Raw genomic sequence first — 26,562 nt, forward strand, 5'->3', positions numbered from 1 at the left:
TGACACATTTAAGGAACAGATAGCGGGTTAGTTTTATCTGGCTGTTTAGGGGTGTGATAGAGCATGGTCAAAAGGGTTTGCAAGAGCTGATTGTTAAATCTTCAGTATGAGCATTGGTATTTTGGATATCACAAAACTAGGGCTTGTTGGCTTGTTTTGTTAATTGCCTAAACTTAAGGAAGTGATGGTAAAAATGTTAGTGCAAATTTAATTTAAAAGTATCTTGTGAGAAAATTTTGGGGTATGAGAGGAGTGACCTGGTTGTTAAAAATATAGTTTTTTAATTCTTAGGTTCCATCTTAGAATCAATATTGTGTATTGGTTCCAAAGCAGAAGAGCAGTAAAGTCTAGGCAATGGAAGTTAAGTGACTTTCCCAGGTCACACAGCTAGGAAGTATCTGAAACCAGATTTGAACCCAGGACCTCCCATCACAGGGTCTGGTTCTCAATCCACTGAGCTGCCTAGCTGTGGCCTGTTGTTAAATATTTATCAATACACCCCTGCTTCTGGAACATAGAGATTTGGGAGAATAGGAATGTGAGAAAAGGAATGACAGATGAGCTGGTACCAGACTGTAGAGGGCCTCTACAAAAATGTCAGACAATGCCAGACAAAGGAGATTGTGTTTTACTTAGGAGGCAATAGTGAACCAATGAAGATTTTTAAGCAGAGCATTGATGTGAATAGATCTATGAATAAGGAATATTATTCTGACAATAATGTGAAGGAAGTTTTTAACTGAAGATGGCATCATCTCTTCTCTATTAATTGAAGAGTTTTAAAAATTAGCAATTTCTAACTAGGAGAAGGAGTTTTTTTGGCTAACAAGATTCTCTCTTTAATTTTATAAAGTTCATCAACTAAAATAGAGATTAGTAGTGAGAAAAGAGGAAGGAAGAGATGTTGCAGAGATGAAACTGGCATTACTAGGTAACTGACAGTGTGAGAGGCAAAGGAGAAGGAAGTCAAAGAAAAGAGATAGGGGAGAGCAGGTAGTATCCCAGACAGAAATAGTGAAGTTGGAAGAAACAGCAGATTTAGGGGAAATGATGAACTGGTTTGGGAACACACTGAGTTTCAGGTGCCAGTGGGATAGCAAAGTAGAGATGTCCCATAAGCCCTTGAAGCTGCAGGTGGAAAAAACAAAGATGTCCAACAATTTGAGGGTCATTCTATAGATGGTAGTTGACACTGTGGGAGGGAATGAGATTGCCAAGAAAAAGCATAGAGAGAAAAGAAGCTCAAGGACAGACCCTGAAGGAATACTTATATTAAGGAATTTACAAAAGGAAAAGAAATCAAAGGAAGAACAGAAATAGCCAGAGAGGTGGGAGGAGAACCATAAGGGTTGGTTGTTTCTGAAGCCAATAATGTCAAAAGCTTCAGGGATGTTGAAGAGAGAAATCACATTGTCCTCTGACACTGTCAAAAACCCCTTCATCTCTCCACTCACACTGTCAGAGATAGCCTCACGTCTCTCTCAACCTTGAGATCAATGAATAAAGAGGGTATTTTATCACCCTTAATCATTGGGAAGTAATGAAATGTCTTGGTGAAAATCTTGAATAATATTGGTAATAGGAAAGCATAGTAATAGCTAATATTTACATCATGCTTTGAGGTTTGTGAGGTGTTTCACAAATATTATTCCACTTTATACTGACAACAATCCTGGGAGGTCAGTAGCACTATTATTTCCATTTTACAGGGGAGGAAACTGAAGCAGATAGACTTATCGGTAAGTGACCTAACTTAAGATCAGATCTTAAGATAAGATCTTAAGCTCAAGCCTCTGAAATCAGATCTGAAGTGGGGTCTTCCTGACTCCAAGTCTACATTTATGTCCACAGGACCTCCCTAAGACAGTTGATATGCAGGAAATGTGCACATGGCACATGCGGGTAGACCACTTGGGACCAGGAAGGATCAGGAACTTCATGATGGGGCTTTAGGACTGGCATAGCCAGGGGTACCAGAAATTGAACAAGGTCCCAATCAGGACCTTCTTTTGAGAAAGATAGATGATCATTCTGGTAGGAGGCTAAAAGAGAAAAGATCTTAGTGAGAGTTCTAGAAGCATTCCAATGGTACAGTGTGGAAATTATAACTCATCCTTCTCAAGGAGATGCAAATAGTCAGGCTAGATCACTGGCATCAGGATAGCCAACTGTTACCAGGGGATTTACACGGATAAAGAACACAGAATCTACTGACTGATAATAACCAGTTCTACATTCATGCTATGACAAATGATATGTTTCTAGAGAAATATGTCTAGATCATGTCCTCCTTTGGCCCATTCCTTTGGCATCATTCTGTGCTTTCTCTATGCTTTCTCCATCCTGGTATGCTTGTATGTCTCCTCAACTGTTCATACTTGCATGGGAGAGGATTTTGTTGTTGTTGTGTTTACCCTCTGTTGAAACACCAATACCTTTGTCTGAGTGAGTTATGGGTCACTGATATCTAGTTGATGTCATGGTCTGACAAATTCTGATTGCCAGGGTCCAATGACCTTTGGTCTATGGGTGCCTGAGAGAATGAAGAAAGGCTCAGAAAGTGGTGTCAGATATGCAATTGTCACTTGCTTTGATGATACATGGTTATCATTACCCAGTCCTTCAGTGTTATCTGTGGCCAAAAGACATCAAGCAGCTCACAGCCCAGGCTAGTAGTAAGACATGTCCATGAATATACATATTACGAGGGAACATAATGACAGACAGAAAAGCCATCCACTCAGAAGTTGCATTGCTTCATCATGAAGAAATATCCCATAAGTACATCTCTCCTCTCCTTTCCCCTCCTCTCCCTTCTCCTTTCCTCCCCTCCCTTCTCCCTTCTCCTCACCTCTCCTCCCCTCCCCTCCCCTCTCCTCCCCTCTCCTCCCCTCTCCTCCCCTCTCCTCTCCTCTCCTCTCCTCTCCTCTCCTCTCCTCTCCTCTCCTCTCCTCTCCTCTCCTCTCCTCTCCTCTCCTCTCCTCTCCTCTCCTCTCCTCTCTTCTCCTCTCCTCTCCTCTCCTCTCCTCTCCTCTCTTCTCCTCTCCTCTCTTCTCTCCTCCTCTGAACTGCTCTCCCCTCCCCTCCTCTCCTCTCCTTTCCACTCCCCTCCTTTCCTCTTCTCTCCCCTCCTCTCTCCTGCTCTTCCCTCCCCTCCTCTCCTCTTTCCCCTCCCCTCCCTTCCCTTCCCCTCCTCTCCTTTTTTCCTCTCCTCTCCTCCCCTTCTTTCGTTTCCTCCCCTCCTCTCCCCCTCTTTCTCCTCTCATTTCTTCTTCTCCCTTCCCCTATTCTTCTTCCCTTTAGTCTCCTCTTTCTTTTTCTCCTTCTCTTCCCCTTTCCTCTCTTTTATCTCCTTTGATTACTTCCTCTCTCTTTTTTTCCTTTTCTTTCTCCATCAGCTCAGCCTTCCAAGATGATATGTTCTTCCACACTAGGTGAATGAACCAGCCTAAAACTCCAGCCCAAGGATTCTGATTCTTTTCTCTCAAATATACTGCTTTCAGGCAGTTTTAGAGAAAACGAGAACTTGAGGCCCTCATTGGGAGTTTTGATAAGTTGCTGTGCTTACACTTAGCTGCTCTATCTTCCTGATTGTGGTAACAGATAAAGAAAAAGATTTGGGAGTCCTTTCCTATAATTCAAAAGAATAAAACTTTAGAGATGATGACCTAGCCCAGAACCCAGGGCTGCCTAAAGTTCAGTCTAGAACTCAGCCAGGGTCAGATCAGAGCCCAGAGCCCAAGTCATCTTGTCCTCTGACACACAAACCAAGTTCTGTGAGCAAATGACACATGGCTCATTCTGCTCCACCAGGACATTTTATTTTATTTTAAGAAAAACAAGTGTGGCCAGGGAGAGGGTTAACAGTTGATTCTCTTTTTTCTGAGTGATTTTATCACTGTCGTTAGCACATTCATTGAAGTAAGTGACGAATCCATCATGGGGTGACAGCCGCTGCAGACTAATGGCTGTGCGATGGTAATAATTTTTAATATGATTTTTATTTCACTTAATTTCATATGTGCTTGACAAAAGGTCCCAGTCACTGGGGAGCTGTGTGAAGCTGGGAATATGCTTCAGGGAAGGTCTATTAAGCCAAGTGCTAGAAGCCCCAAGAACAATTTCAGCATTTGGGGAAAGTAAGGAAACTTGGCTGAGTGAGGAGTTTGTCTCTCCAGCATAGGGTTATTAACAGACACTAGTGTACAAACAACATCAAGAAAACTCTCTCTGTCTCTCTGTCTCTCTGTCTCTGTCTCCCTCCCTCCCTCCCCTCTCTCTCTTTCCTCCCCTCTCCTCTCTTCCCCCTCTCCTCTCTTTCTCCCTCCCTCATCTCTCTCTCTCCTTTCTCCTCCTCTCCTCTCTTCCCCCTCTCTCCTCTCTTTCTTTCCCCCCTCCTCTCTCTCTCCTCTCTCTCTCCTCTCTCTCCCCCTCTCTCCCCCTCTCTCCCCATCTCCTCTCGTCTCCTCTCCTCTCGTCTCCTCTCCTCTCGTCTCCTCTCCTCTCGTCTCCTCTCCTCTCGTCTCGTCTCGCTCGTCTCGTCTCGTCTCGTCTCGTCTCGTCTCGTCTCGTCTCGTCTCGTCTCGTCTCGTCTCGTCTCGTCTCGTCTCGTCTCGTCTCGTCTCGTCTCCTCTCCTCTCGTCTCCTCTCCTCTCCTCTCCTCTCCTCTCCTCTCCTCTCCTCTCCTCTTCTCTCCTCTCTCTCCTCTCTCTCCTCTCCTCTCCTCTCTCTCTGTCTCTGTCTGTCTGTCTGTTTCTCTCTCTCTCTCTCTCTTCTCTCTCTCTCTCTCTCTCTCTCTCTCTCTCTCTCTCTCTCTCTCTCTCTCTCTCTCTCTCTTCCTCTCCTCTCTCTCTGTCTTGCATATAATCTCTGTCTCATCTTTTTCTTTCCTCTAAATGGAGCCTCCCACACACAAGGAGTCACCAAGTGACATCTATGTTCTTTCACACCACACACCCTGAGCCACTCATTTCACAAATCACACACTAACTCATATACCCACATAGCCTGAGTTTCACAAATATGCACATACACAGCATCATACAAACATGTAGCCACATACACATTGGATCTTACACTCAGAGCTTTATTGCCAGAAGGGGCTCTTAGAGGGCATTGCTCTAGATCTGGGTATCTGCATGAGTAGGCACCTTGTCCAACCTGTACCTGAACAATAATCCCTTCACAACATTTCTGACAAATCGCCTTCTCATTTCCACTTAAAGATCCCAATGATAAAGAACTCATTACCTCCCAAGGAAGCATGTCCTCTTTTCAACAGCCAGCTCTATTAGAAGGTTCTTTGTCTCACAGAGCTGAAATCTGTCTTTCTGCAACTTTCTGCAACTGACTTTCTGCAAATCCATCCATTTTAGTTCAACCAAAACAAGTCTTTTGAGTCACACAAAGACACATTCAATATCCAATCCAATTCAATAAACATTTATTAAGCGCCACTATGAGCAATTTGGAACTTTGCCCAAAGGGCTATAAAATTGTTCATATCCTTTGACCCAGCAATACTACTACTCTGTCTGTATCCCAAAGAGATAAACAACAAAAAGGAAAAGGACCTCCGTGTACAAAAATATTTATAGCAGCTCTTTTTGTGATGGCAAAGAATTGGAAATCAATTGGGAGATGGCTGAACAAGCTGTAGCATATGATGGTGATGGAATATTATTGTGCTATAAGAAATGATGAACAAAATGCTCTCAGAAAAACCTGGAAAGACTTAGATGAACGGATACAAAGTGAAATGAGCCGAGGAGAACATTGTACACAGTAACAACAATATTGTATGATGATCAACTGTGAATGACTTGGCTATTCTCAGCAATACATTGATACAAGATAATTCTGAAAGGTTCATGAAAAAATACTATCCACTTCCACAATAAGAACTGATGGAGTCTGAAAGCAAGTGGAAGCATACTTTTTTCCTCCTCTTTATTTTTCTTTTTTAAATTTTAAATTAAATTTTCTCTTTACAGTATTACTAATATGGAAATATGTTTTGCATGTTTGCACATGTATAAACTATTTCCAACTTGCTTGCCTTCTCAACAAGGAGGAAGGGAAGGAGAGAATTTGTATCTCAAAATTTAAATAGAACAAATTTTAAAATTTATTTTTACATGAATTAGGGGAAAATACATCTTAAATAGAAAAAAGAAAAAAGTGCCTACTCTGTGTCGGTGTGCTAAATAAAAATGAAAAGACAGTTACTGCCCTCAAGGAGCTTATATTCTAAAGGAGAGATATAATACATAAAAGGAGGCAGGAAAAGGAGATTGGGGGAAGGTGGCCCGAAAACCGGGGCTATTTGGCACAGTGGCATCTTGTTTTGTGGAACTGAAACCAGTCAGAGCAGCAAATGCGAAGTGAATGGTGTGAATGGAGAGTCTAGTCTCTGGAGTTTTCCTGTACAAAGAAAATCATGGAGAGGAGTTAGGTACTCTGCTCTTCATTTCTCCAAACTGAGAGGAAAGGAAGATGGGCAAGGGCTGACAGTCAAGGCTTGAGTTAGCATCTTGGTGGTAAACTTAGAAGTGTTGGGTTTATCCTGGGAGGGGCATCTTATTCTGTAGAGTTGAAATCAGGCAGGACAGCAGACACACATCCTGACTTATATACATTGTTTCACACAGTAAAAAAAAAATATACAGGGATACCCATATAACCTCATAAATATACAAAGTCAAATATATATAAATTGGGCCCCAGAGCTTTTGCCCTGGATTGGAAGGGATTAGTGTAATGAGTGCAAAATACAAGACCCTATGGGAAGCCATTGGGAATATATTTCTCTATCATAACCTATAAACATCTTAGAAAAGGTGAAGAAACCAATAAACTGGAATGAAGATGGAGAATGAGGAAGTTTTATTAACTCAGATAAATACAGGAATATAGGAAAACTAGAGAGAGGAGTCCTGGATGTCCCACCTGGGCAGGGCAGGGGCTAGGAATAGCCTTCCTCTGATTTGTCTTGGAGACTATTTTTTGTTTTTTAAAAATCCTTATCTCCTATCTTGGAATGAATACTAAGTATTGTTTCCAAGGCAGAAGAGCAGTAAAGGCTAGGCATTTGGGGCTAATTGACTTGCCCAGAGTCATGCAGCTAGGATGTTGTTTTTAATAAAAGACTTGAATGAATGGATTGATGGCACTGAATGCCAAAGTCAAGATGCAAAAAAGTCTCAACAAAGCTAGGACATTGGTCTGAATCAAATGAGATTAACCATAAAAAGGATAAATGTGAAGTCTCACATTTGGTTCTGAAAAATCAATTTTACAAATACAAGATGTGCAGGCATGAATAGGAATTAGTTGATCTTGAATGTACCAGGACATTTCAGTATTTTTCAGGCTCAATATGACTTGAACTGGACTATTTCCTTGCCATTTGCCATGTGTCTTCTTAACAGAGAAATATCCTACAGAGAAGACTAATTTGGTTGGACCACAGAGATCATGAAGAACAGAAAATGTACTGTGAACCTGGAGAAGTAGACTGAAGCTGGATTTCAATGGATTTTAAATGTTATAAAGAGGATTTTCCTTTTTAATTTGAGAGACAATAAAGATCAGTCATTGCATGAGCAGGGAAATGATGTGGTCAGACTTGCTCTTTAGAAATGTTACTTTGCTTATGTGTACAAAAATATCAATAGTAGCTCTTTTTCTGGTGGCAAAGGATTGGACATTGAGTGGATGCCCATCAGTTGGGAAATGACTGAACAAATTGTGGTATACAATGGTGATGGAATACTATTGTGCTGTAAGAAATAATAAGCAGGATGATTTCAGAAAAATCAGAGATTTATGTGAACTGATGCAAAGCAAAGTGATCAGAACCAGAACATTGTACATGGTAATAGCAATATCATATGATGATTGACTTTAAATAACTGAGCTATTCTCATCAATACAATAATACCAAAAAATTTTGAAGGATATGTAATGAAAAATGCTATCCACTATTAATGAAATCTGAATGCAGATTGAAGCATACTTTTAAAAAAACTTTTATTTTTCTTGTTTTCTTTTATTTTTGGTCCATGTTCTCTTTCACAATGTAGCTAATATGAAAACATGTTTTACATGACTTCACATGTATGAAATAGGGCCCCATATCTGCTGGGGATATGTTCCCAGACCTACCACGGATAACTGAAATCAAAGATGTAAGGGAATACCTACTAAACCCATATGTAATATGATTTTCTTATGTATACATATATATGATCAAATTTAACTGATAAGTTCAACACGAGATATTACTAACATAACTACAGTAATAATAAAGTACAGTATACATTAGCATATAGTATTTTATAGTCATCCCCCTCTTATGTGTAGGGCATAAGTTCCAAGACCTCCAATGGATGACTAAAACCACCGATAGTACCTGACCCTATATAGAGTTCTTGTTTTAACTTTTAATACCTATGTTAATTTTATAGTACTGTGGTTACTCTATGCTCCTACCTTTTCTCTGAGGACCAATCCCTTTTAAAAAAAAAGTCCTACAAGTGAAAGCAGCAGAAGAACTGATACACAAGTGAACTATTGCTGTGGGTGAACCTCTGGATAAGAAGGACTACTGTAATCCATATCAAACAACTTGCCATCTCAAGGCCAGAATTTGGAGCTAAACTACTTTGGTGACTGTGAGTAGAGATATTGTTGAGTTAGAATCATGAAGACTTGGCAACTGTTTGGATATTGGAAATGAGGGAGAGTGGAATTGCGGATGATTCTGAAGTTGCTAGACTCAGTGACTAGAAGGGTAGAAGTACCCTGGAGAGGTCTGGGGAAGGAAGAGTTTGGAGTGTGAAAAATAATGATTTCTATTTGGGATGCATTTAGTTTAAAATGTCTAAATGACATCCAAGTGATAATGTCCAATAGATAGTTAGTTGATGATTCAGGATCAGTGACAAGGGAGAAATAAGGGCTGAATATATTGATCTGAGAGTCATCTGCACAGAAATGATAATTGAACCAATGGGAATTAATGGGGTTAGTAAGAGTAGAGAGAGAGAAAAAAAAAAGAAAACGGCCTAGGAGAGATTGGAATTCAACTAATCTGCATAGGTAGTGTCCTCTCACACATAGTCTCCATTACCTATACCCTATCCTTGGTATTTCTGTTATTCAATAAGTCATGTCCAACTTTTCTTGACCCCATTTGGGGTTTTCTTGGCAAGAATATTGGAGTAGATTGCCTTTTCCTTCTCCAACTCATTTTACAGATGAGGACACTGTGGCAAAGTCCAGGGTCTCACAGCTAGTGTCTGAGGCCAGATTTGAACTCATGAAAATAAGTCTTCCTTATTCCAAGTTCAGTGCTCTATCTATTGTGCTACCTAGCTGTCACTGATATTTCTACATACTACTTATTCTGTCCCATTGTGAAGATTAAAAAATAAAACAAAGACCAAGTTTGAAGTCACAATCTTGTGGTATGAATTTTATAGCAACAAGGGGAATATGGAAAGAAGAAACTGAGTGCTAAAATTGGACATTAAGATAGGGCCACAGTGACAGAAATAGAAGGAAAATAGTTGGTGAGGGACTAATTGAAGTAATCTCAGAGAGTGAAGGGATTAGCAGTTAGAGTCAGATCCATAGGTACAATAGTGTAAGGGGTCTCAGAGACCATCTAGCCCAACCTATAGTTGAGCAAGAAGCTCTTCTATAATATCATTAACAAGTGGTCCTCCAACTGGGCAGGGAAGAGCCCCTACAATCCCTGCTACTAGAGGAGGCTTAGGCTGATAAAATCACTTTGAGCTTGGGAATTATAAGCTGCAGTGGCCTAGTTCGATCTGATTTCTGCATTAAGTTCAGCACCAATTTATAGTAGCTCTTCTTAGGGTGGCAAAGAATTGGAAATTGAGGGGATGTCCATCGGGGAATGGCTGAACAAATTGTGGTATATGATGGTGATGGAAAATTATTGTGCTATAAGAAACGATGAGCAGAATGGCTTTAAAAAAACTGGAAAGACCTATATGAACTGATGCAGGGTGAAACAAGCAGAACCAAGAGAATATTGTACACAGTAACAGCAATATTGTACAATGATCAACTGTGAAAGATTTGGCTACTCTCAGCAATACAATGATTCAGGCCAATTCCAAAGGACAAAGAATGTGATCCACCTCCAGAGAAAGAATTGTTGGAATCAGATTACAAATCAACATATACTATTTTTCAATTTAGCTTATTTGGGGGTTTTGATTTTCTATGAGCATTCTTTTACAACAATGACCAATATGGAAATATGTTTTACATGACAATACATATAAAAGCCAGATCAAGTTGCCTATCATCTCCCTCCAGAAGGAGAGTGGCAAGGAAGGTAGAGAGACACTTTGGATCCCATAATTTCAGAAAATATATGGTAAGAATTGTGATTAGGAAAATAAAATAATAAAAGTTCAGCACCAGTATGGTGATTTACTGAAGAGGAGGGCCACCAGGCTGCCTAATGAGGTGTGAACTAGAACACAGTGGGTCAAAGCTTCCAAACTGATCAGCAGTTAGTTGGGCCCATGAGTGGCCACTGCACTTTCTAGGGTGGGTGAAAAAGGGAGACAATCTCAAAAAAACAAAACAAAAATAATTCACACTAAAAAAAATAAGTGGTCTTCTAGACTTGAGGGCAATGGGGAACTCATTACTCCCCAGAAGGTCTATTCCATTTTAGATAGTTCTAACAGTTAGGAAAGTTCTTCCCTTACATCTACTACAAGTTGGACCAAGAAAAACAAATTGAATCCCTCTTCTACAAGATAACTAACTGGAGTGGATAGAGAAATTATCTGAAGTCAAAAAAACCTAGGTTCAAATACTGATTCTCATGCTCCCTGTGGAACTCTGGGCAAGTCATTTGGTTTCCATTGCCCTCCCAGTTTCCTCATCTGCACAATTGGCAGAGTGGGAGAAGAGGAATGGAAGTATGTTATGCTAGTTGGCCTTTGAATTCCCTTTCAACTCTATATGTATGAGAATATGATGCCATGAATATCACTTTGGCAGCTATGTAGGAGAAGGATTGGAGAGGAGGAAGGCTGGGTGAAAAGAGATCAATTATAAGACTATTGCAATAGTTTGAGCAACAAATAAGAAAAGCTTGAACCAGGGTGCTGCGTATGGGGATGGAGAAAGAGGACAGATTTAAGGATGAAGATTTGGGGATCCAGATAATCTATTAAGTTATATGTGTATGTACAAGAGGATGACGGCAGTTGTGAAAATGGTACACACACTGATGAAGTTGTTTCATCATCTCTCAAATATGAGCTCTACCTTCTATTCACATAGATATCACTATAGTTTCAGCTGTCATCACCACCTGCTTAGATTATTGTAAAGACCTCCTAATTGACCTCCCTGCCTCATTTCCCTATTCCAATCTGCCCTACACACTGTGGCCAAAGTGATTTTCCTTAACTCCATGGCTCCCTGTTGGCTCTAGGGAGAGATATAAATCCCTGTTTCACTTTTAAAGTCCTTCAATCTTTGTAGCTTTCTTTTATGTTTCCCCCCCCTTCAGTCAGAAAGGTCTTCTCTCCATTTCTCACATATAATACTCCAGCTCTCATTTCCATGCTCTTTCCTATATATTCTTTCCTCAACTGAAAAAACCTCATAAACTCATAAACCTTACAAACCTCATAGATTTCCTTCCTTCAAGACACAGCTCAAACATAGAGAAACAAGAAGCCTCTCCTGATCCCTTCAGTTGCTAGTACTTTCCCTCCTAAACTAAGAAAAGCTAGAATTTATGTAGCATCTACTATGTGACAGGCACTGTGCTAAGTGCTTTAGAAATATCTCATCTGATCTTTACAACAACCCTGGGGAGGTAGGTGCTGTTATTATTCCCATTTTACAGATGAGGAAACTGAAGCAGACATTAAGTGACTTGCCCAGGGTCACACAACTAGTAAATGTCTAAGGTATGATTCAAATTCAGATCTTTTTGACTCCAAACCATGCTCTATCCACCTAGTTTCCTCAACTGCCTTGTATTCTGTATATATTTATGTAACCTAGAGTTCAAACCTGGGCATTTATGTAAGACTCTTCTCATTGATGGAGAAAAATACTTGATGTTCTACTGTCTGAATCAGGGATGAAGTTATAAGAATTGGAGAGGGGAGAGCTGTTCTGCTAGCTTCCAACTTAGAGGTGATACATGGTTCCCAGTTCTCTTTAGGTAGGGATCCCTGGAAGGAAAGAAAAGACTTTTTGGAAAAGTTGATATGTAGAGAAGCCAGTCTTTTGACATATCCTTGATTTTCACACTATCAACTTACAGAATTTCCCTTTGGATGAGATCAAATTCTCTGACTGCATCTCTTTATCCCTTTCTTCCTTTCTCTGTTTTTCTCCCTCTCCCCATCTCTAGCTCTGACTATTTCATCATACTCCAAGTGAGAGAGCTCATTTATTAAATTATTAGCATATTCCGATTTGTTTGTTGACTGTTTGTATACTTGGAGTTATTCCCTATTCATTATTTGTGATGGCCTTTGTGTAATCAGAATTTGGTGAAAAGAGTCAAGCCTTTTGATATGACATGGAACAGTTCTTTCCCATTAAAGGATAACTAGAAAAGTGAATTAAACCTAATAATCATTCCCTCTAGATTAGAAATATTTAAAGGGGCAAGTAGATAAAATTATAATCCAATATCTCCTCTCTGAGTAAAGCAGAGTAGGTCAGCTTTGTGGGCTTGATCTCCTTCTTCTATCTACACAGGAATCAGTCTCACTTGGAGGGATGGGCAAGATTCCAGAGATACCTATCACTTCTGTGAGCCAAATTTAGACCACCTCACATAACCATACAGGTAAGCTACACAAGTATATACAAAGACCCTACACTTTTCGATGTCTTTATTGCCTCTCCCATTGAAATATATGCTCTTGCCTGAAAAGATCATTTTGTTCTTTGTATTTTAGCATCTAACACAGTGCCTGGCACATAGCATGAACATTTTTATAATGACTGAAATTGTCTGTGATTTCACATTTTACAAAGAGCTTTACATACATTATCTCCTTTGATGACAAATATTTCATATTCATATGTACTTAATAAATACTTGTTTATTGGCTGTTTAAAAAATGCATGTGGGGGCAGCTGGGTGGCTCAGTGGATTGAGAGCCAGGCCTAGAGACGGGAGGTCCTAGGTTCAAATCTGACCTCAGACACTTCCCAGCTGTGTGACCCTGGGCAAGTCACTTGACCCCCATTGCCTACCCCTTACCACTCTTCTGCCTTGGAGCCAATACACAGTATTGTATTGCCTTGGAGCCAATACATAGCCAATACACAGACTTCCAAGACAGAAGGTAAGGGTTTTAATTTTTTTAAAAATGCATGATACAGGGGCAGCTTGGCAACTCTGTAGCTAAAGAACCAAATCTAGAGACAGGAGGTCTTGGGTTTAAATCAGATACTTCCTAGCTGGGTGACCCTGGGCAAGTCACTTAACTCCCATTGCTTAGCCCTTACCACTCTTCTGGCTTCAAACAAAGCTTAGCATCCATCCTAATACAAAAAGCAAGGTTTTTTTTTTTTTAAATACATGATACAATTCTCCCCCCCAACCTTTTTATAGAAGAGAAGGCTAATACATCTAAAGGGTGGGTGGTAGGGTGTAGAAATGCTATTTTAATGACATATGTTGTTAATATCCTGCCTTTGCCACTTTTTAGGTGTGTGATACAATCCATTGAAATTCTGAATCTCAGTTTCTTCTCTGTAAAATTGAAGTGTCAGTATTTGTACTACCTACCTCACAAAGAATTTGCCAGGGTCAAAGGAGAAAAAGAATGTAAAGCCCTTTGTAAAATAGGAAGTCTTAGAGGATTCCATTAATTCCATCATTTTTTATTATTATTCATGATTACAATAAGGGGTAGGGAAGGATGAGAAGGAATTCAATCTGCAAAACTAGGCAGGGAAAAAAGAATTATGATTTGATTCAGGTTGGAAGGACTGAAATGGGCTCACAAAAAACAAATCCCTTAGTCACAGATGTGAGAGCAACCACTGAATAATAATAACTCCCATTTCTATAGTGCTTTACAGTTTATTAATCGTTAATTGAAATAGCTCCCATTTCTATAGTACTTTAAGGTTTATAAAACATTTCCCTCATAATAGCTCTGAAAGGTAGTGCTAACATTTTTTTGTCTGGGATTTCATTTGTGTAGGAAACATCCCCATGTATAAACTTCCTCTACTAATGTAGATTTTGTTGTTCAATTTTCTCTGACTCTTTGTAATCCCATTTGGGGTTTTCTTGGCAAAGAAACCAGAGCAGTTTGTCTTTTCCTTCTCCAACTCATTTTATAGCTAACTAAACTGAGACCAACAGGGTTAAGTGACTTGCCCAGGGTCACACAGTTAATAAGTGTCTGAGACCTGATATTTATTCAAAAAGATGTCTAACTGAGTCCAGGCATGGCCCTCTAGCCACTGTCCCCTACTAATGCAGATAGGCAACTGTTTTTCAGCCTATTCTTAAAGGGCCACTCGGATGTTAAATGATTTGTTCAGGGTAACTAATGTATGGCAGAAGTGGGACTTGAACTCAAGTCATCCTGACCCAGAAACCAGGTCTCTAGTCATATTCCAAATCAAATGAGATAATATTTGCAAAAGCCCTTCTCTCATCACCTAACACATAGTAAGTACTTAACAGATAGTTGTTCCCTCCTTTCCCCTCTCTCCCTTTTCTTTTAGCATTATTATAGATCCCATTAAAAAAGCAACAACCTTACCTTCCATCTTAGAATCTTGGTTCCAAGGCAGAAGAGGAGTAAGAGTCAGGCAATGGGACTTAAGTCTCTTGGTCACCCAGCTAGGAAAAGCTTGAGTCCAGATTTGAATCCTCCCATATTTAAGCTTGGCTCTCAATCCTCTGAGCCACCTAGATGCCCTCTCAATCCCATTTTATAGATGAAGAAACTGAGTTCCTCAAAGTTCTCTTTCCAAGGTCACACTACTAATTTGGAGCTCAGACTGAATCCCAGATTTCTACCTTTAATTCCCTGCTTCTTCCTGCTACATCACACTGTCCACCAGAGGGAATCAGGTGAGGAAGAATCTTAATAATCAACTGAATCCCCATCAGTCAGCCTCTCTGTCCTAACTCCTCTGAAGTGTGGCGTGGCAAGGGTGTCAAAGCATAAAAGCAGAAGGTATGGAAGTTAGATAGCTTGGAGTCCCGTTGCCTGGTGCCCAGATGCAATATATTGCAGTACAGTAGAGCTATAAGAGATAAAACTGGAAATATGGATTGGAACCAAATTGGGTAGGGATGCCAGGAAAAGGAGGCTGATCTTAATTCTATCGGCTATGGGGAGCCAATGAAAAGCGTTTACTTTATTAATGTCATGACTAGATCCATGTGGAAGGAAGATGAGTCTGGCAGGCTCTGGATGGTGTACTGGAGAGGGAAAAAGTATGTTAAGTTCCTCCAGTGGTCCCAAATGTGCAAATGAGTTTGTTCTGTGCTGGCTGGAAATATTGGGAAATGGAGGAAATGGGAGAAGAAGGGACAAGCTCCTTGAGTACATCTGAAGAAAAATGAGGTAAATCATGAGGGGCTTAGAAATCTGATATATATTTTAAACCCTTATATTTCACCTTAGAATCAATGCTGTGTATTAGTTCCAAGGCAGAAGAGCTGTAAGGGCTAGGCAATGGGGGTCAAGTGACTTGTCCAGGGTCTGGAAACCTGATATTTGAAGTTACTAGACATGTTTAAGCTGGCCGGGGGAAGAAGGTTGAGCTCGCTGGGATTGTCATGTGTTTGGCTCTTTCAATATAGGATTCACCTTGCTTTGTTTGGCCCCAGAGAACAGAACTGGGAGCCATAGGTGGAAGCTGGAAGCACCTACTCACTTTGCAATGCTCATTGTCAATGGCCCAACTCTTGTCATCTTTGTCAGTTTGGTTCACATGAGGAAACACTTTCTAACATTTGGAGCTGCCCAGAGGAAGGGGCTGCCCTGGGAGATAGGGTATGAGATCTAGAGTTGACAAGTCATTAAGGGAGGCCCACCCCACCTCACATCCAGAGAATAATGCACCTCATTGGACAGCCGAGTAGATCTCAAGTACTGCTCCCCCTTCTCCCGCACACATTGTCACAGTTGTAGGACAAATATTAGGTACACAGGTAGTTGGATAAAGGAGCTTTGGCAATTTGATGAGAAAAGCATGATTTCTCCCACTCTTTCTTGTCTAGGCCAACAAGAAGCATTATTCTCAGATCCAGGAAAGAGCAGGATTCAGTCCCAATAGCCCCCAAACAGAAGGTTCCTGAACCAATTCTGTTGCCATTGAAATAATTTTCTTCTCTTTATCTCTGATACCTGTGCTGAGGGTATACCCTGGAGGAGCCTGATAAGGACCTTCTGTCCTTTTTGATTAGGTGTGAACATGCCCGTGCCTGGGTACCCCTTTTAACACCACATTAAATGAGTGCTGGATTCAGAGTCAGTGTATACTCCTGGGCTACACCTTTGCACTTGGCCTTGCAAAGGGAGATCACAGACAGATGGAGAGAGCCAGAAAAGAGCTTTTCCCAGATGATGAGATCACGATTTCTCCGATTCTCTTTTCACTCCTAGCCCTATCCTCAACCTTACAGTTCTCCAGAGAGAGGGACTAAACAAAGACTTGGATTCTGTGTACTCTAGGAGACTTACATGGCCACAGAGAGGGCAGTGGGCAAAAGTAGAGGCAGAGTCATAAAGAGTTCCTGGTCCAATTTGGAATCAGGAAATACAAGCCAATGGCAATGGAGTGCCAGTGGCAAGACAATGGAGAATCTTCTATCTACACCAAGCCTCTTGGATCTTGAAGAGGAGCCCAACCCAAGTGGGAACTGGTCCTAGGATTAAGAAACAGCAAGGGACTAAGCTATGATGTGGAAGAATAAACTTGTGCTTTGTCTTTCACTGCTACTGTGAATTATGTGGACCATGCATGTCTGGGAGGAGAGCAACTCTTTTGATTCTGAGTGCATTCCCCTAGTTGGGGACGTAAAGGACTCAACTACAAGATTATGCTCTAAGTATGGAATATTGAAAAGGTCTGTGGGGGAGATGGGAATCACTAAAGAGAAGGGGACTCTGCATCACAGTCTTTATCTTTTTGAACTATTGAAAGTTTATAAACAAATGTTTACCTTGCTATATACTTTAAAAACTTAAGCATATTAAGCATAAGCACAAAACATATTTGTGAACTTATACCTCTGTTTCCTATATTTGTAAATGTTCATGCTTGTTGATGCCTATTAAGTTCAAAGGTAAAAAAACAAACAACCTTTCCCCTCCTGGTGTTAAATGACACCATCTATGTCCACAGAGTGATTAACTTTAGTGGAAAATAGTTATGGCATATGCTTAGATACCTTTCCATTGCCAATGTAATTAAATATATATCTTTTGTATTTTATGTTTTTTTTTAAATAAATCTCTGTCCTATAGTCCAACTCTCAGGGCTTGCATAAAAGCTGAACTTTTCTCTTTTTTATGAAGATTTAGATATGGTTTGTGTTCCCAGGATTAGAGCATGAGCTAGAAAGAGAGATTATGCAAAGCTCTCCAGGTTGGTGCTGACATTGCAAACCTGGAGCTTTGGTCTTGAGACATGTGCTGTGTATATTTCTGATAACATGGCACAGAATTGTAGAGTTGAAAGGGACCTCAGAAGGCATCCAATTCAAATTATACCTTAAGCAAACTGCTGTCTACAACTGCCCTCTTAACTGACTATTCAGTCTCCCTTAGAGATCTTATTAGAAAATGTTCTACTTTAATTTATGGATAACTCAGACCGTTATATTAAATAGGAGTGAGGGAAGGAAGGTAAGAAATGAGGGAAGGAGTGAGGGAGGGAGGGAGAGAAGGAAGGAAGGAGGAAAAAAAGGAAGGAAGGAAGGAAGGAAGGAAGGAAGGAAGGAAGGAAGGAAGAAAGGAAGGAAGGAAGGAAGGAAGGAAGGAAGGAAGGAAGGAAGGAAGGGAAGAAGCATTTAATAGGTACCTACTATTTGCCAGGAACTCTCACAAGTGCTTTTACAAATATTATTTCAGTTGATCCTCATAGAAATCCTGGGAAATAGATGCTATTATTATCCCCATTTCACAGTGGAGGAAACTAAGGCAGATAGAAGTTAAGTGACTAGCTCAGTGTCATATGATGTCTGAGCATGATTTGAATTTTTAAACCTTTCCATATATTGAGCCTAAATTTATTTCTTTGCAACTTTCACCCAATTGAGACATGATAGCTCTCTTCAAGTAATAGGACTATCCTATGGAAAAAAGATTAGCTTTCTTCAACTTGGTCATAAAGAGCAGAACTGGAAGCAATGGGTAAAAACTCCAGAGAAGCAAATTTTGATTCAAATAAATTTCCTAACAATCAAAACTGTTTTGAAGTAGAATAGGCTGCCTTGGTAAATCCTGGACTTGCTCTCACTAGAGAGTTTCAGGTTTCATGTAGGTGGGCATTTGCCAGGGATTCAGAGTTTTAGAGCTGGAACTGACCTCGATTACCATCTATTTCAACCCTCCCACAAAAATAATCTCCACTATTCCACCCCCCCCAATGCAATTTTGTAGTCTCTGCTGGAAGAACTCTAAGGAGGAGGAACCCACCACCCTTTGAGTCATCCTAATCCATCTGGGGGGGGGGGTTTCTTATTGCTAGAAAGATATTCCTGACATTCAGCTAAATTATCTTCCTTACAATGTCCACTTATTGCTTCTAGTTCTATTTTCTGGCCCAAAGAGAATGTATCCACTCTTCCACAAACATCCCTCCCTCTCTCAAATACTCAAAGGCAGCTAGCCTCCTTTCCCCCTCCCCAGGCCAATTCCTCCAAATGATCTTCATATGGCATGGACTCAAGGCTCTTCACCTTTCTGGTTGCCCTACTGGAAGCTGTCAGGGAGATTCCTATTCAGGAACAGGTTGGGTCAGAAGGCTGCTAAGAGCCCTTCCAATGTAGGGATTCTATCTTCCTGTGGTTCTGTGAAGACAGTGGAACTGGGAGCTAGCTGAGACAGAGAACATACAGGGCTTGATCATGGCAATTAGAGGGGCCCAGGATAGCAGGGGTTAAATCGCCATGGAAACAAGCATGCATTATTTACATGGTCTAATGAATAAAACATTTAAGTAGTCGGCTAATAAATTTCCCAACACAAAGCAAACTAAGCTATGATTTAAATATGTGCCGCTGAGGACTCTGCCCTGAGTTATGGGGCTCAGCTCTGGGAGGCCCTGCCTGGTTTTACACCTTCATCTCCCCAACATGAAGGCACAACTTCCTTTGTCATAAATGATTTCTCCTCCACTGAATGGAGCCCACTAAATGGCAAGTGACCCTGGCCCTAAGGAAGCCAGAGCTGGGTTTGTGCCTTTGTTCCATGTGCCTGCTTCACTCCAACCATTCAGCAAGTACAGCTTTAACCAGTGCTGGAGTGTCGTGAGGTAGTGGCCATTGAGAGGCAGCCTCAGTAAATACTATAATCTGAGGGGTAGGGGTGGAATACAGTAGGAGAGAGCTGGCCCTGATGATAGTACAAATTGACCTCTCCTCTCCTCTCCTCTCCTCTCCTCTCCTCTCCTCTCCTCTCCTCTCCTCTCCTCTCCTCTCCTCTCCTCTCCTCTCCTCTCCTCTCCTCTCCTCTCCTCTCCTCTCCTCTCTTCTCCTCTCCTCTCCTCTCCTCTCCTCTCCTCTCCTCTCCTCTCCTCTCCTCTCCTCTCCTCTCCTCTCCTCTCTCCTGTCCTGTCCTGTCCTCTCCCTTCTCCTCTCCTCTCTCCTGTCCTGTCCTGTCCTCTCCCTTCTCTTCTCCTCCCCTCTCCTCTCCTTCCCCTCCCCTCTCCTCTCCTTTCATCTATATGTAATTTCTCTCTCCTTTCTTTCTTTCCCCCTTCTGCCTGTCTAAAGGTTTGCGTGTCTGACACAAATCTAATGATTTGTTAGACATCCCCTGTTGATTTGAAGTTCCTGCTGGCTAGCTATCTGGAGGCTAAGGAAGAGAAAAGAGGTCTGAAGGCTGATGGGGAGGTAGGGGTGGGAGGTGGAACAGAAAGAATGATGCTGATACAGGAAACAAAGGACATCAACAAAAATCTATTAAAAATAAAATGGTTAGATTATAATAGATGATCTCAAAGCAAAAAGTGCAACCCATGTTTCTGCCAGGTGGCTTCTGCCAGCTGTAGATTGAGTGCCCAGAGTCAGGAAGACTTGTCATCCTGAGTTCAAATCTGGCCTCCAACACTTACTAGTTGTGTGACCCTGGGCAAATCACTTAACCCTGTTTGACTCAGTATCCTCATCTGTAAAATGATCTGGAGAAGGAAATGGGAAACCACTTTGTTATCTTTGCCAAGAAAACTCCAAATGGGATCATGAAGAGTTGGACGTGGTCAAAACAAGTGAAAAAGAACAGCAATGTTTTTTTCTGCCAGTGTTAGATAATAGCTATGTAAGCCAAAAAGTATAGGTTGATCTTTCTAGAAAGGGCTTCAAAAATACTCATCATTTCCCCATGTTACAAGAGTGAATGAAGGCCTCCACAAAAGAATGAAATCGAAAACGAGAAAAGAGAAAACTATTCAAAAGAGAAAAATCTTAACATTATTGGTGGATGGAAGAATTTGTCATGAAGAAGGAAAGGAAGAACCACTGGACATCTGGAGTTGGTTAATAGGTATCTTATCCAAGAAAGCATCGGAGGAGTTCTTATTCTCTGAGTAGGAAGCAGCTCCTTGTGAGGAAGCAGAAGAGAACAAGCATTTAGTACCTAATATGCACTAGGAACTGTGCTAAATACATTACAAATCTCATTTCATTTGATCCTTACAACAATTCAGACATCAGTGTTATTATTATCTCTATTTTGCAGATGAGGAAATTGAAGCAGACAAAAGGTCTCATACATAGATCACAAGTTTTTAAGGCTAGAGTTGAACTCTAGATCTAGGCCTCTATCTAGTGTGCCACCTAACTTCCTTCTATTCTTAGGAGTGATGACAGGTTGTACAACTTCCTTCAGGAGAAAGATTATCCAGTAGTAGGGGGAAAAGACTAATAATAGGCGGTTGGGGAATTCCCAATGAGGTATGCTGATCGAGTACGAGCAGTAAAGAGTTCTCTTTCTTAGGTAGGCATCCAAATGTGTAAGAGAGCTTCTTGGGTCCTATGGAATCTCATGGCCACTACCCCTTCCTAATGATTCATGTGAATACTACCAAGCTTTCATCAATGCAAGGAAGGGAATTATGACAAGTCTAGGAAAGAAAACGAAGACTTTAGGCATATGGATGATATTTTAATTACTGATTTGACATAGGACTTCAGGAAAGAAAGATGGATTTGGAAAGTAAATAGTCAATAAGATGTGCAGTATGGAATTTGGGCTTTAGCTCTGGTAAAAATTGATTTGCTTGGAATCTTTTGAATGGGAACAAGAAGGCTTTAAATTGAAAATATATATGAAAGGAGAAAACTATTCAAGTATGTCCACCAATACAGATACATAGAAAACACCAGACACAGCAGAAAGAAGAATATTGGTTGGTTGAAGGACAAAACAATTCACAGTAGAAAATAAACAACAAATCTAGCAACAAAGCCTTTGGTCTCAGAGATACATATACATATATGTGTTATATGTATATGTATCTCTGAATATACATGTATATATGCTATATATTCAGAAATGCACAAAATATCTATAACAAACAAAATGGATGGCATAGCCAAATGCAAAGAGGCAATTCCACCTCTGAAACTCAGTCTCCTTAAATCTGTATGAAAATGGGACCTGGAAGGTGGTGTCCCAGGTCTGGGCACCAAAGTAGACATTGGTGCAAGAGAAAGAGAAAGGCAAAGTGTGGGGTAATGAGCCAATAGAGCACTACAAGTATGAAATATAGTCCTCTAAATGTTCCTCTTTGGGTTGGGGGAATATTTACCTCCCTAGTTATAGAAGCATTGTACACAGAGGATAGAATTCTAGACTTGAAATGAAGAGGACCTGAGGTAAGATCCTACCATGGCCAGTCTCCAATGAGGAGATGAACAAGACCCCTCTAGTAATGGGAAGATGATATATATAGCTTGCCAAAAGTTCTAGTTCACTTAGGGATTTTTGGGACATTCTATATGTGTGTGTGTGTTTATATGTGTATATATATATGTATATATGTATGTATACATACACAATAACTTCTATAAAGTCATGTGTGTATGTGTTTGAGTGAGACAAGAAATTTTATATGGTTACTTGACCTAAAAATGAAAAGTGACATGATAAATTTTAAAGACTAGAAAGTGACATATTTAAGAACTATGACTGGGGGGTCAGCTAAGTTTAAAGGATAGAGAGTCATGTTTGAAGATGAAGGTCCTGGGTTTAAATCTGGTCTCAGACACTTTTAGCTGTGTGGCCTTGGGTTTAATCCCCTTTGCCTAACCCTTACTACTCTTATGTCTTAGAACCAACACACAGTATCAATTCTAAGATAGAAGGAAGGTAAAAAAAAAGAAATATGACTGGAAAAATAAGGTTAGCATGTAATAATTTACCTGTCAGATCTATGGATAAGGGGAAGAATCTGTGACCAAACAAGAGATAGAAATCATTCTAAGACAAAATCAATTATTGAGATTAAATTAAATTATACGTTTTGCACAGACAAAACCAATGTAACCAAGATTAGAAGGAAAGCAGAGAAATGGGAAATTTTTTTTTACAGCAAGTGTCTCTGATAAAGGTCTCATTGCTCAAATATATAGAGGACTAAATCAAATGTATATGAACACAAGTCATTCCCCAACTGATAACTGATCAAAAGATATTAACAGGCAGTTTTCAGAAGAAGAAATCAAAGCTATCTCTAGTCAAGTGAAAAAAATGCTTCAAAGCTCTATTGATTAGAGAAATACAAATTAAAACAACTCTGAGGTACCACCACACACTAATCATATTAATAAAATTAATAGTGTCATAAAATGACAAAAAAGACAGAAAAAGAAAATTTTAAGTGTTCTAGGGGATATGGGAAAATTGAAACACTAGTGTACTGTTGGTGGAATCTTGAACTGATCCAATCCTCCTTGAGAGTAATTTGGAACTATACCTGAAGGGCCATAAAACTGTGCATACCTTTTGATCTAGTAATACTACTACTAAGTCTATGTCCCAAAGAGATTTTTAAAGGGGGAAGGACACCTATTTGTACAAAAATATTTATAACAGCTCTTTTTGTGGTTAAAAAGAATTGGAAATTGAGAGGATGTTCATTAAATGGAGGGCTGAACAAGTTGTGATATATGATGCTAATGGAATATTCTCTGCACTATAATAAATAATGAGCAAGATGCCTCCAGAAAAACCTGGAAAGACTTATATAAACTAATGGAAAGTGAAGTAAGCAGAACCAGGAGAACACTGTACATAGTTATAGCAACATTTTACAATGATCAGCTGTGAATGATTTAGCTATTATCAGCAGCAATACAATGATCCAAGACAATTTCAAAGGTTTCATGATGAAAAATGTTGCCCACCTTCAGAGAAACAAATTGTGGAGTCTGAATGCAGATTAAGCATACTATTTTTCATGATTTATTTTTTAAAATACGTCTTCTTCCACTATGTGACAAATATGGAAATATAATTTTCCATGATAGCCCATCCTAGTCATATTAAATTGCTTATTTTCCCATGGAGGAGAGAGAGAGGGAGAGAATTTGGAACTCAATATGTTAGAAAACAAATGTTAAACATTTTTTATATGTAATTGGGAAAAATAAAGAATTACTTAACTTAATGGAAAAAAAGAATTATGACTAGGAGAACTTCTTAACCAAAGAAGGGATAGAGATGAACATTAAAAAAAAACTAGAAATTGTAATTACAAAATATCAGAAACCAATGGCATGAACAAAATTGGTACACTTAGATTAAAATGAGAATAAGGGTTCAGCAAATTATATCTTGCTGTTGGGGGGTCTATTTTTGTAGAGCCTAGAACTTAGGATAATTTTTACATTTTTAAATACCATTTTTGGCTACTCTCAGCAATGCAATGATGTGGGGAAATTCTGAAAGATTTGTGATTGGCAAGGTTATCCACCTCCAGAGGAGGAACTGTTAAAGTCTGCTGGATAAGGATCGAAGCATGATCTTTTATATCAGTGAATTTATGATTTTATTTTGGGGTTTTGGTTTTGTATGCATGTGCTCTTACAACAACGACCAATATGGAAGTGTGTTTTGCATGATAATAAAGTTAAATTTTAAAATTGTTTAAAGTTTTGGGGTTGTTTTTTTTTTTTGGTATATAAAAACCAGTATTAGAGAAACGGACTGCAGGCCAGATTTGGCCCTTAAGCTATATGTACTGATCTCTCCTAAAGAATTAAAAAAAAATGTTTGCATCAAATATCTCTTATTAAAGTCTGATAGCTAAGAGTTACAGGGCAAGAACCTTTCCCAAGTCAATGGTCATATGGGATCAAGAGCTTTCCAAAGAAGGAATATAAATGATCCACCACCACATAAGAAGATCTTCCAAGAAAATGCACTGAGGTTTTATCTCACATTCAGAAAATGGGAAAAGGTGATGAAAGATGTAAAAAATCAATGTGGAAGTGGGGTGCAGAATACACTAATGTACTCTTGGTGGAGCTGCGAGTTGGTCTAGCCATTCTATAAAGTAATTTGGAATTATGCAGGAAAATTCACTAAAGTAGTCATGCTCTTCGACTTTTCAATCCCACTACTGTGAATACATCCCCAAGAAGTGGTGTATGTCCACTAACTAGCATTTATATGCCGAGCACTGGGGATAGCAAGAAAGACAAAAACAGTCCCTGATCCAATAATCTGCTTGTTGGAGGGAGAGGGAAGGGTGGAGGCAGAGATAACAACAGAAAATCAAGTATGTACAAGTGAGATATGTATATAGGAAACATTGGAAGGCGCTAATATTATGGGGAGACTGGAAAAGGCTTCTTTTAAAAGGAGGGAATTGGGGGAGGGGGGAGTGAGACCTTAAGGAAGCCAGAGAAGGAAACCAGTTCCTCAACTCTAGGCAAATATGTCTTGATATTCTCTCCTAGCTCAGAAGTAGTTCTTAAATTTTCAATGAGAACAACACTGAAAGCTACAACTCATTGCTCAATTTATTGTTTTATTGATTGTGTGGACTTTAGAAAGTGAAGGAGAAAATGTTAATAATGCAGATTAAACTTCAGTGTGTCCTACAAAATTTCCCACACCCAGAGAGAGTTAAACATTTACCACCATAGCCCTGCCTCTAGGAAATTCTCTTTGCCAATGAAATCACAGATCAGGTTCTTATTTTTCTTATAGATTATAGAGCAGATAGAGTTCGAAGCCTGGAGTCTGGGAGACTTGAGTTCAAATTTGACCTCAGACACTTTCATGAGGAGTTGAACTCAACTGAACACCAACAAGAAAGCTGTCACACTACATTCCATAGACCATTCCTATTCTGATGTCGCATGCTTGAAGGATCTTATCAACCCCAATAGTCGATACTGTCACAATTGTGTTCTAAGGCCCCTTCCTGCTCTGGAGTCCTGTGATTCCATAAAGAGGAACATGGAAACCATGTTGACGTTGGGATGAGGCTGACCTGGTCCAAGGAGGCTGGTGACAAACTCACTGGCAGTGACTGCATGAACTCTAGAGCCCCATCGATGCAGACCCAGCTATCCATTACCCACAAACTCATCAGGTTGAAGGCTCCTACTGATACAAACCACAATCATCATTGCCATATGAATCAGTTATTTATAACCTCTGACAGCAGGAATTATGTGGAATAAATGTAATTTATAGCCATTCCAGGAAAAGCCATCAGAATGGAAACTAATAAGGATTTCTTTCAGCTAAAAAGGTGTCAATTGCCAGAAAGCAATGGGCACCGTTAATGCGTCTGACAGAATTATTAATATATTTCTCAACCGTGTAACTGTTTATTAGCCATGGCCCTGTACTGATGCAGGAGGCATGGAGGAAACTGGGTGAGGGATGGAGCATTGGATGCTAGTCCTGAAGTAAAGGCGTAGGGAGAGGTTTATGGGGTGAGTGGAGAGAGGAAGAACAATGGGGAGGGAAGGATTGAACATAGGGAAAAACAAGGGGAAGAATCATCTACTGTCAGAGTTGGAAGGGACCTTAGTACATAAAATAGAGAATACTGGAGCTGCAAGGGACTATGGGACACAGAGTGGTAGAACATGAGCCATAGAACATAGAATGTTAGAGAGGAGAGAGACATAAAACAGACTATTAGAACATACATCTTGGATGTTAGCTCTACATTCTCTACCTTAGAGAGTATCTGATCCAATGTTTTCATTTTGCAGATGAGAAAACAGATATCCAGAAATAAGAAACACTTGAAGGCTTGCCATGTGGAAGAGAGGTTAGCCTTGTTCCACTTGACGAGAGGGCAAAA

Source organism: Monodelphis domestica, chromosome 1 (genome assembly GCF_027887165.1).
Source record: "Monodelphis domestica isolate mMonDom1 chromosome 1, mMonDom1.pri, whole genome shotgun sequence".
Lineage (NCBI taxonomy): Eukaryota > Metazoa > Chordata > Mammalia > Didelphimorphia > Didelphidae > Monodelphis > Monodelphis domestica.